The sequence below is a fragment of the Lycium ferocissimum genome, chromosome 3 (assembly GCF_029784015.1).
Source record: "Lycium ferocissimum isolate CSIRO_LF1 chromosome 3, AGI_CSIRO_Lferr_CH_V1, whole genome shotgun sequence".
Taxonomy (NCBI): Eukaryota; Viridiplantae; Streptophyta; class Magnoliopsida; order Solanales; family Solanaceae; genus Lycium; species Lycium ferocissimum.
In genome coordinates this window covers 56,622,624-56,635,400 of record NC_081344.1, presented here as the reverse complement: position 1 = coordinate 56,635,400, position 12,777 = coordinate 56,622,624, and the positions used below count along the sequence as shown (strand labels likewise).

At 36.9% G+C, this 12,777-nt stretch overlaps 1 long non-coding RNA gene across 1 annotated transcript; it reads left to right on the top strand.

Annotated features, from left to right (window-relative positions):
* Positions 1-2,942: 2,942 nt before the first annotated feature.
* Positions 2,943-8,056, top strand: LOC132051138 (uncharacterized). Its single transcript, XR_009413599.1, has 2 exons — positions 2,943-3,081; positions 7,811-8,056. It is a non-coding gene; the product is annotated as an uncharacterized LOC132051138 (long non-coding RNA).
* The last annotated feature ends 4,721 nt before the right edge of the window (positions 8,057-12,777 follow it).

The window sequence follows — 12,777 nt, the reverse complement described above, 5'->3', positions numbered from 1 at the left end:
TAGGGTGGCCCATATATGACCTATAACTAAACTCTGCTGACTCCTGTAAGAACAACACAATGGACTCTACATCAAGAACTCACAATCAACATATATACATACATGCTGAAGATAACAGTGTAAGCCGACTAGGCCGTTACATATACTGTACAACAAAATAAGAGCCGACAAGGCTACATGACATCCCAACTACATACAACTATCTATAGACCTCTAATAGCGTACAAAGCTGTAGAAAGGACGGGACAGTGCCCCCTTATACCCGTATATACATATCAAAATAGCATACCAAAAATAGACTGCAGCTCCAAACCAAGTGGAGCGCACTGACTATTGCTTGGTGGAAGTCCTACCTTGTTTGGACCACTTGTCTGTCTACCTGAACCTGCGAGCATGAATGCAGCCCCCCAAGTAATAGGGGAGTCAGTATGAATAATGTACCGAGTATGTAAGGCATAAGAGCAACATATACATAAGAATCATGAAAGGTATCTGAAACATGAAAGCTAATCCAATATCTGGAAGTGTCTATGTACTATGTATAACTGAAAGTGCCTCTGCGGCGTATGATATGCATGCTTTCTTTTAAAATCATATGCATATATCATATTATAACTGTTGGTGTTGTGGAACGTACAGCCCGATCCATATATCATGTCATCCCGCGTCCGGGGTAATCTCATACCGTACCCACTGCAGTGATGTGCATATCTACGTGCCTGCCCAGTTGACTATAGCACGGTGCGGTGTAAGAAAATAGCTGTACATAGATATAAATGCATGAAAGACTCGTAAAAGGATGCTCTGAACTCCTTAGGGCAACATAAAATCTCCAGTAACATAAGAAGCTAGTATGTCAATATAATTTATCTTTGGGAGCTATAGACATGAAACATATGAAATCAAGGATACAATGGATCCTATACTATCTAGGAATAGAGTCTTTGGAACTCGCTTGTTTACTTCTTTCGTTCGAATCATAAGGATCATGCCAAAGGCAAAAGGGATAGCTTTAACATAACTGGAAATCTATCTAAACATCCAACGTCTACTCCTCAAGTCCGTAGGTCTACAATAAAGATGATATAAATCACGATTAGACCATTTACACCACTTACTATCTAGTTCGAGTACGAATGGAACTTGACGAAATTCAGGCAGCATTTCCCCTAAAATCCTTACTCCAATCCAACTCTAAAACAACCCATAACATATACAACATCACCAACAACAACAACAACATCAAATAGCAATATAACCAAGTAAGAATCTTTCCACAAATCTAATGAAAAATAGCCCACAAGGCAGCCATACCAACAAACTAGTTTATGCCTTCATACACTATTTTCGTCACTTTAAACTAGGGAATTCTTCCATAGCGACTTAATTAACAAAGGTAGAGGATATAACATACCTTAAACTCCAGAAAAATCCATTAAAATCCTAGCTCCAAGCTTTCAAATCAGCCATACAACAAGGTATCAATACTATAGTTCTTTTCTAACTAGTTTCCAAATTTACAAGACTAAATCTTGATCAAATCTGAGAAAACTCACTTTGAAGGTTTTGGAGAGCTTTTAGGGAGCATATGAATCTGTTTGGGTGAAGAAACAAGGGCCTGGTCTGTTACACCCCAGAAAATTTTGTGTTACCAAGACGGTAGACGGCTTAGTATGAGCTCAAGGGAGATCGAAGTTATACAAGGATTAGGGATGAAGATTATATGATATGAGTATAAGAATATATATCTATATATATATATATATATATATATATATATATATATATATATATATATATATATATATGACATTTGGAGACCGTATGGAGTAAATCGGTTAACACGTTACTTGATGAATAGCCCTCGTAACCGTAAGTTAAGGTGGGGCCCACATGTAAGGGTTTTATAAAGGACATATGAAAATTGATATGAGTAGTACATGAGAAGTTTATCAAATCTTAAGAAGGACCCTTAAGCCAAATATGGGCATAAGCCCTCAAAAAGGATGATTTAAGGATACATTTACGGATGATCGACTTGGAGGGGCAAAACCGTTATTATAAGTTTGGAATATGGAAACACACACTACTGGAAATTAGGGCTATGGCAACGCCTTCCTCTGCAACGGTTATACAACCGTTCTTGTATCGAGGTAATCTTAACGGTTATACCCGTGCTGCACAAGGACGTAATGCTATAGCTACACTTTAGCGTCTAAAGCGGTCGCAATTGTATCCTAAACCGTCACCATACATGTCCCTAATGGGACGATTTTCTTTAACCGTTGCAATAGTTGTAATATGGCAACAGTTTTGTTTCTATTGCAACGGTTTTAAATTCCTCCCAAATTTTCCTTATTTTCAACGTAGCCCGCCTAATAGAGAGACCACATTATTTTTCCTTTTAGCCAAAAATCGTAAAATCCGTATTGAACCAAATTAAACACGAACTCTCTCTCTCTCTCTACTAAATTCATCACCCACCTCACTCTATCTCTCTCTACAAATTTCTACTTCACTTTGCACCCTAATTATCAATGCTCTCTTGAATCTCGTAGCCGGTTACTCAATTCCAAGTTATCTTCTCTATTCTCTCATCTCTTTTTTTTTGGATTTATTTTGCATGTTCTTCCAATTCTAAAATAAAATCATTTGTGGTATGGGTTTTGATTTTTTTTTTTTTTTTTTGAATAAGTATGGGCTCGATTTCTTGATATTCTTTTTTTTTTTTTTTGTCTCAATATTTTTACAATATCTCGCTTGCTTATTTTGTTGTTGTAAGAATTGGGTGGAATTACTTCGATTTAGTAAATATCTAGCGGAAAGGTGTGAGCTTTCTTGTTTTCAAAGTTAATGCCGTGTCTAATGTTGGATTGTTCGATTTTGTTGTATAAAATGAGCTTGTGAGACACGATTATTTCTCTCAAGAATCTAACGAAATTAGGTTTTCTTTGCTCTTGGAATTTCCTTTCTTTTGCTTCTCATTTGTGTTTGTTTATTCTTGTTCTAAACTCGTTGTCCATGGTGAAAGCTTGAAGCATTGTCAACTCTCAAACGCCTCAATTCGTTGCTCGTCGAAAGGTAATTTCAATAATATTTTGTAGCTCTTACAATTCTGTTTGATATTGAATTTTATATTGGTTTCGTTGGTAATTGAATTTTATACTGGTTGTTATTTAAAGTCCCATTTTCATCTTCTTAGTTTTCAGTTGGCAAGTTCGTTTTCCAATAACCTTCAGCTTTTAGCTAGTTCTCATTTATGGGATGAGGAAATATAGATGGAGGCCACTATATGGCTAGGCATGCTTGAATTATGAGGAATTAATTTTGTGAATTTGAGAGAGGGTTTGTGGATCACTAGAATGCACTCGACTTTTGACTAAAAAAGCATTTTCGGTTATAATGAAAAGCTTGTTTATAAATACTCTAAAATCGATTAAAATTGGAATTTAAGGATGGTAGCCCTAAGTTTTGATTCAGCCTCGGCCTTCCCTTCCGTTTGGTAAATGATAAAAATTTTGCCCCATAAGGCAAAACTAAATTATGCCTTGAGGAAAAGTTATGCCCCCTCCGGCATAACTTTAATTTTCCTTAAGGAAGTTATGCGGAGGGGGTGAGACTTTGCCTTGAGACTTTTTTTTTTTTTTTTTTTTTTAACTTTTCAAGGCACACTTTTAGTTAAGGCATACTTTTGGTTATACCTTAATTAAAAAGTACGCCCCATAAGGCATAATTCCTTAAGGAAAAGTTTTGCCCAATAAGGCAAAACTAAATTATGCCTTGAGGAAAAGTTATGCCCCCTCCGGCATAACTTTAGTTTTTCCTTAAGGAAGTTATGCGGAGGGGCAGACTTTGCCTTGAGATGAAAGCTAGTCAAATTTAACTCAAGTAAATTGATATCGGGATTTTGAAGTTTGATGGAATTTGGACACACTACATGTCGATTAATGTCTTCCAAATGCAACCTTGGGAAGTAGCCATGGAGTCGAATCTGGAAAACACAAGTTCATTTTCAGTTGCTTGTTTTCCATGGTTGGTAGACAAGGAAGCATGCCTCAGACAAGACAAACTTCAGAGAAGGGGCCTTGCTATTTGTAGCAGTTGCTATTTCTATTGAAATGAAATAGAAGGTAAAAATCATCTATTTTTCTACTGTGATGTGACTGGCCAATCCCAAATAGTTTTTCCATTAACGTAATAGCCCTTGAATAATTGGAATGCCAGAGTAGTAGCTTAATTATATAAAAGTAGATCACGTGTTATTTGCTTGTGCTTTCACTCTATGTGGAACATATAGTCAGCTATCCTTGGCTTGTATAGTGAACTCCTTTTATTTCCTTTGCGGCATATCCGAGATCGATTCCTGAATCTGCATTTTTGTTCTTGAAATAAACATTTGACTTCCTTGATGATACTTAATATAATTATAGATCTTAAAGGGTAAGTGCAATATTATTCAAGTAGATTTGGAGTTCCTTCCAAATTTAAGGGACAAAGATGCAATTCGATCCGATTATTACTAGGGTGGAGGAAAAGTTATGCCCCCTCCGGCATAACTTTAGTTTTTCCTTAAGGAAGTTATGCCGGAGGGCAGACTTTGCCTTGAGACTTTTTTTTTTTTTTTTTTAACTTTTCAAGGCACACTTTTAGTTAAGGCATACTTTTGGTTATACCTTAATTAAAAGTCTGCCCCATAAGGCATAATTCCTTAAGGAAAAGTTTTGCCCAATAAGGCAAAACTAAATTATGCCTTGAGGAAAAGTTATGCCCCTCCGCATAACTTTAGTTTTTCCTTAAGGAAGTTATGCGGAGGGGCAGACTTTGCCTTGAGATGAAAGCTAGTCAAATTTAACTCAAGTAAATTGATATCGGGATTTTGAAGTTTGATGGAATTTGGACACACTACATCCGATTAATGTCTTCCAAATGCAACCTTGGGAAGTAGCCATGGAGTCGAATGCGGAAAACACAAGTTCATTTTCGTTGCTTGTTTTCCATGGTTGGTAGACAAGGAAGCATGCCTCGGACAAGACAAACTTGAGAGAAGGGGCCTTGCTATTTGTAGCGTTGCTATTTCTATTGAAATGAAATAGAAGGTAAAAATCATCTATTTTTCTCTTTGTGATGTGGTAGCCAATCCCAAATAGTTTTTCCATTAACGTAATAGCCCTTGAATAATTGGAATGCCGGAGTAGTAGCTTAATTATATAAAAGTAGATCACGTGTTATTTGCTTGTGCTTTCACTCTATGTGGAACATATAGTCGACTATCCTTGGCTTGTATAGTGAACTCCTTTTATTTCCTTTGCGGCATATCGAATCGATTCTTGAATACGCATTTTTGTTCTTGAAATAAACATTTGACTTCCTTGATGATACTTAATATAATTATAGATCTTAAAGGGTAAGTGCAATATTATTCAAGTAGATTTGGAGTTCCTTCCAAATTTAAGGGACAAAGATGCGATTCGATCCCGATTATTACTAGGGTGGAGGAAAAGTTATGCCCCCTCCGGCATAACTTTAGTTTTCCTTAAGGAAGTTATGCCGGAGGGCGGACTTTGCCTTGAGACTTTTTTTTTTTTTTTTAACTTTTCAAGGCACACTTTTAGTTAAGGCATACTTTTGGTTATACCTTAATTAAAAGTACGCCATAAGGCATAATTCCTTAAGGAAAAGTTTTGCCCAATAAGGCAAAACTAAATTATGCCTTGAGGAAAAGTTATGCCCCCCTCGCATAACTTTAGTTTTTCCTTAAGGAAGTTATGCCGGAGGGCAGACTTTGCCTTGAGATGAAAGCTAGTCAAATTTAACTCAAGTAAATTGATATCAGGATTTTGAAGTTTGATGGAATTTGGACACACTACATGCTGATTAATGTCTTCCAAATGCAACCTTGGGAAGTAGCCATGGAGTCGAATCTGGAAAACACAAGTTCATTTTCAGTTGCTTGTTTTCCATGGTTGGTAGACAAGGAATCATGCCTCAGACAAGACAAACTTCGAGAGAAGGGGCCTTGCTATTTGTAGCGAGTTGCTATTTCTATTGAAATGAAATAGAAGGTAAAAATCATCTATTTTTCTCTTTGTGATGTGGTAGCCAATCCCAAATAATTTTTCCATTAACGTAATAGCCCTTGAATAATTGGAATGCGGAGTAGTAGCTTAATTATATAAAAGTAGATCACGTGTTATTTGCTTGTGCTTTCACTCTATGTGGAACATATAGTCGGCTATCCTTGGCTTGTATAGTGAACTCCTTTTATTTCCTTTGCGGCATATCCGAATCGATTCTTGAATACTGCATTTTTGTTCTTGAAATAAACATTTGACTTCCTTGATGATACTTAATATAATTATAGATCTTAAAGGGTAAGTGCAATATTATTCAAGTAGATTTGGAGTTCCTTCCAAATTTAAGGGACAAAGATGCGATTCGATCCTTTGATTATTACTAGGGTGGAGGAAAAGTTATGCCCCCTCCGGCATAACTTTAGTTTTTCCTTAAGGAAGTTATGCCGGAGGGGGCAGACTTTGCCTTGAGACTTTTTTTTTTTTTTTAACTTTTCAAGGCACACTTTTAGTTAAGGCATACTTTTGGTTATACCTTAATTAAAAGTACGCGCCCATAAGGCATAATTCCTTAAGGAAAAGTTTTGCCCAATAAGGCAAAACTAAATTATGCCTTGAGGAAAAGTTATGCCCCCTCCGGCATAACTTTAGTTTTTCCTTAAGGAAGTTATGCCGGAGAGGGCAGACTTTGCCTTGAGACAGTCTTTTATTTTTGAGGCCGTATCATTTATTTTTGATGCACTTTGCTATTGTTTGTGACCGAATTTCCTTTGGAGAATTAACTTGAATTACGTGCATTCTTGGTCGAAGCTTTCATCAAACCTTGCACCTTAGCACCAGATTGAGCTTCAGTACCAGGTTCTACAACCAAGCCTTATTCATAGTGGCCTTCTGCACCTTTGGACTTGAAAAAGAGGCTTCAACCCACTGCTTAGTCTTACCAATATTATCACCAGTTTCTGCATTCTTTTGAGCCTCTGCTGCTGCACTCAGTTGCTTATCAGAATTCTCATTCAGTGGTTTTGCCACTACAGGCAATATTGAGCCATCTGCTACCTTTTGTGCAACTGAATGAGCGGTGCATTAACCAACGATTCTTTGAGTATTTCGACGATTTGTACCAATCGTACCCTTATGAATTTCCACCAAGCTGTTTCCCGACACCTCTACCTTTTACACATGAGCATCGAATCTTCTACAACTTTGCCTACCGGTAGCATCATCGGCAATTTCTACTACGATGCCTCATCCTCACCCTCCTTTAGTACGCAAACTTGTTTTTAGTTTGCACAACATCAAAAATTCTGCAGCAACATTTTTGCTCGCATCTTTTCCTCTAGTTTCTGTTGTTTGTAAAGCCATCATTTTTGCCTTTTGCTATTAGCGATTAATTGCTTTTCCAACGGTTGTTCTCTTTTTTGTCGTCTATATTTTCCACAACCTTGTCTGCTATACCATTTGCACCATGAGCCTTCCCAGGTTTGTTAGCACAACCATCAACATCTTTATTCTTTTTTATATTCAAAAATTGACGTAAATCACCTTCAAATTTGTCCCCATGCAACTGCTCAATATCACCTTGTTGAAAACCTCTCTTTTTCAACATCAATCTGCAGCTATTTTCTTCATGCCCTTGGTGATGACAAAACTTACAATATGAAGGCAGTGACATTATTTATTCTTTGTATTATGTGCGCGTGCATTTGAAGGGCGGTGACATTATTTATTCTCTTTTGTAGGTGTCGAAAATGAAGAAAGGGACGGAGACGGTGAAGACATTGATCTTACTTGAGAAGATCTTTTATGAAGATTTCTACATGTTCTAAGAATCTTTTTGCTATCGAACATTTTGAAACTTATCCTAAATCTTGAAATGTAAAACTTAATTATGCATTTTGGGTTGAACATTTTGCTTTTACGGGTATATATGTTGGATTAGGAATGTTGGATATTTTGGATTATGAAAAATTGTGTTTTCTGGTTTATGTAATTTGTAATGTATTTTATTTATTTATATGTAAATATATATATATATATATATATCAATTTATAACCAGGGCTACTATTTCGGACAAACCATGGCAATAAATTTGTTCCAAATAACAAATAAAAAGACCGTTGCATTAGACAAAAACCGTTGCAATAAAGTAAAAAATTTGGTGCAATAACCTCTACGAAACCGTTGCAATAGCCTCAAAAGTCGTTGCTTAAAGGTCTATGGGGACGGTTAGAAACCGTTCCATATACACACAAAAACTCGTTGCATCGAAAAAGGAACAACCGTTGCTGTAGATAATGATATAGCAACGGGTTTCGCCAACCGTTGCACAAACCGTTGCCATAGATATATGGGCACGCGAGCAGATGGAACGCATGATAAACCGTTGCTATAGATATATAGCAACGGTGCTCCTGTCTATAGCAACGGTTTTCTCGGCGTTGCCATAAGCCTATTTTCCAGTAGTGACACTAAAAATTAAAGTTGTGGATAATTGAAATATATTTCCAACCATAGGTCGTGGGAGCTCATAAAATATCGGGATCAAGAATTATGGCCATTTTATGATAAAGACTCCAAGCTGCCAAATGGCTTCCGCGGGTGCCACTTGAGAAGGTCAGTGGAACCGACTGATGAGGGGTATAAATACCCCATTAACTCTATTTTTTTAGCATTTTAAATTCTAAATAGTCCTAGAAACTTCCCAACACAACCCCCAAACATTTATAGCCCATTAAATCAAGAATTTAACAAGATTACACCAAACTAATCCATGAAAGGTGATTGTTCTTGCTTCTATTGATGTTGTGGCAAGTTTGGTCTTGAAGGAAGTTGGTGTGGCTAAATTTATTCAAGTATAAGGTATGTTCTTTATTCTATCTCTTATGTTGAGTTTATTTGAAGGTTTAGTAAGTCTTAAAAGTGAAAATAGTTATGGAGGAAAGGTTATAAAGTGTCGTGTTTTAGTTGTTGTGTTTATGGACTATTTTGAGCATGTTGTGGCCATGTAGCTGGGCTGATTTACATGTATAAAGATGGGATCTAATGTTGTTGGTGTGTTGATAAGATTATGCTCCTTGATTGGGAAGAACGGAAGTGTATATTGTTGTTGTATGTTGAAAAACATCGCGTGGGATGTTTTATGGAATATATTGGTATTGATAATATTGTTGTTGATGTTGGTATTGTTGTTGTCGTTGTTGGTTCTTTGGATTGTGATTTTGGGCTAGGCATATAAGGGGGAGATCTTTGCCCGAATTTTGGCAGATTCTAAAGGAGTTTGGTTTAAGGACTTGAGATAGGCATATGACGATAAGTCTAACGGTAGTATAATTTGTTTTGAGTGTAGATTTGCATGTTCGGGAGAATAAGCATTAATTCGTAGGAGATCAATCAGGTATGTTAAGGCTCATCCCTTTCTTTCAAAGGCATGATCCCTATGGTACGATTTCATAAATGCTTCTATAATTTCTTTGTTTTCAATAGATAGAAGTTTGTGACTCCAAGGCATGATTCCTTTCCCGATAATCCATAAATGTTTTCCAAAATGACCGTATTTTCCAAACCAGAGATTTATGATTCTGTGAGCTCTTATGATAACAACGATGAAGATGTTTTTTTTTTTTTTTTACGATGATAATGATGATGTCAAAGATGAGAATATTTTCTATGATGATTATAATGATGATGATTTTATGGTTAAATGTCTCAAGTTATGAAACCAATGTTTTTATGAGAATATTGAGCTTATTTCATGATTTTCTCGATTTATTCATTATTGTTGGTCTCACCTTATAATAATTGTTCTTTCAAGGTGAGATAGAGCGATGATGATTATTCCATAATATAAATCGGAGATTACCGACCTTACGTCACTCCGCTAAAGTGGTAGCTTATGTTTGAACCCTCATGCATGCTATGGGTATAATATGCGTATAAAATTATTTTGTGACATTACCAAGTTCTGTTATTTTATTTTGCTTATGCACTGCACTCATTCTCATTCTTCATGTACATTTACAAGGAACGATTGACGGGGGGTATGTGTGTACTTTGTTGTGACGTATATATATAAACACGGTTGACGGAGGTGACGCTGTGTACTTTGTTGTGATGTATATATATAAAACACGATTGTTAGGGGGTGTATATATACGCCGCGCGCCTTTGTTGTGATGTATATATATAAGCCACGATTGTAGGGGTGGCGCGCGCGCTTTGTTGTGATGTATATATTTAAAACGATTGATAGGGGTAAAGTGTGTATGTGCCTTTGTGATATATATATATAAGGCACGATTGAGAGGGGTGACGCTATGACCTTCGTTGTGATGTATATATATATAAGGCACGGTAATGACGGGGAGGTGACGCCGTGGCCTTTGTTGTGATGTATATATATAAGGCACAATTGACGGGGGGGCAACGCGCGCCTGTTGTGATGTATATATATAAGGCACGATTGACGGGGCGACGCCGTGGCCTTTGTTGTGATGTATATATATAATGCACAGTTGACAAGGGGTGATACTGTGGCCTTTGTTATGATGTATATATATAAGACACAGTTGACAGGGGGTGACGCTGTGGCCTTTGTTGTGATGTATACATATAAAACACAGTTGACAGGGGGTGATATTGTGGCCTTTGTTGTTATGTATACATCTAAGGCACAGTTGACGGGGGTGACGCTGTGGCCTTTGTTGTGATGTTTATACATAAGGCATAGTTGACAGGGGGTGACGTTGTGGCCTTTGTTATGATGTGTATATATGAGGCACAATTGCTAGGAGGTGATGTTGTGGCCTTTGTTGTGATGTATATATATATATATATATATATATATATATATATAAAACCTGGCGGGGGTGACGTGGACTTTTTTTTTATGTGTATATATATAAGGCACGATTGACGGGGGTGACGCTATGGCCTTTGCTATGATGTATATATATAAGGCACAGTTGACAGGGGGTGATGCTGTGGCCTTTGTTGTGATGTATACATGTAAAGCACAGTCGAAAGGGGGTGTTGTGGACTTTTTTGTGATTTATATATATATATATATATATATATATATGGCACAATTGACAGAGGGTGACGCTGTGGCCTTTGTTGTGATGTCTATATTAAAGGCACAGTTGACAGGGGGTGACGCTGTGGCCTATGATGTGATGTTTATATATATAAAGCACAGTTAACAGTAGGTGACGTTGTGGTCTTTGATGTGATGTTTATATATATTTGGCACAGTTGACAGGGGGTGACGCTGTGGCCTATGTTGTGATATTTTTAGGGGTGACGATGTGGCTGATATTGTGGAATTTCTATAGATATATGTGTTTTGTTGATATAGCCATAATGATTTATTTATCTTCACACATTCATTGAAATATCTCAGATGTTTTTCATGATTTTATGTACACATTGATTTAAGGTTAAAGTTGCATGTATGGCATCCGCCTTAAGAGGCAATCAAATGTACAGGTCATCTTTATCCCCCCTTATGTTCTATATTTCTTATTATGTTGTTATTCATGCCTTATATACTCAGTACACTTGTTACACCTGGGAAATTTCCCCTTTAGCGTACAGTGAATAGACTAACGAAGGGCACGACGTATACGAGGTTTGGACAAGTAAGAAATAGTCTTTATGGTCCTAATTAAGATTTCCAAAGACATTCGGGTTAAGGCAAGAAAGTTGTTAAGGAAAGCGAGTTATAAGTTGTGTGTGTCGGGAAAAATTACGAGTATCGAGTTAATGATGTTTTAAGGATGCTTTGAGGAAGAGTTATAACGTCCTTTAGATTGCTAATGAAGTGATAAACAAGTGTTAAGAAGGTTCCATAAGGATTGGAGATCAAACGAGACGACGGGAACAACTTCGGTGAAACTGTGAGTTTCACGACCATGTTCCACGGACCATGGAATGTTTCACGGACCATGGAAGGGTCATTGGAACTGCCAGCAGAGATGGTACCTGGCTGGTCGTGAACCACGACCAGAACCACGACCAACACAAGGTTCCACAGACCGTGGAAGAGTCCGTGGAACTCCCGACGGCTGAAATGTTCCAAGTCTTTAAATGTAATCCCAACTTCATTTATTTCATTTCCACACACTTCTTCAACCTCTCAAGACCTCTAGAACCTTCCATATATTTCATCCACAAGAAAATAAAGGGAATCAAGGATCAACAACAAGAAGTGAATCAAGTGTATGAGACTCATCAAAGCTCATCCAAGCTAAGGAATCTCAAGAGAAGCAAACTAGGGTTTTGGGTGCAAGAAGAGTATTCCGCTCAAGGCTTGTTCCTAAAATAATTAAGGTAAGTTTTATGGTATTTTTATGATGTTTGGAGTATTGTAAAGAAGAAACACTTGGATTGTACAAGAATATATGAAATGGGTCATAAATGTGACAATAGTGTCATTGTTGAATAGAAGTTGAATGAATCATGGAAATGGATATGTTGAGATTATAAATACGTTATAAATGACATTTAGAACATGGAATAGGTATTGTATGTGAAAGAACGCGATAGTGAACTTTGGTCATGATTATGGAGAATTGAAGTGAAATTGCTAAAGGTGGATAATGCAAGTGAATGATGCTTGTTGTTTATGATGTCATGATTGTCGTTATCAATGTTTGGGAGTTGATATGAAATATGGAGGAAGTCGTATAAACAAAGGAAATGCTACCC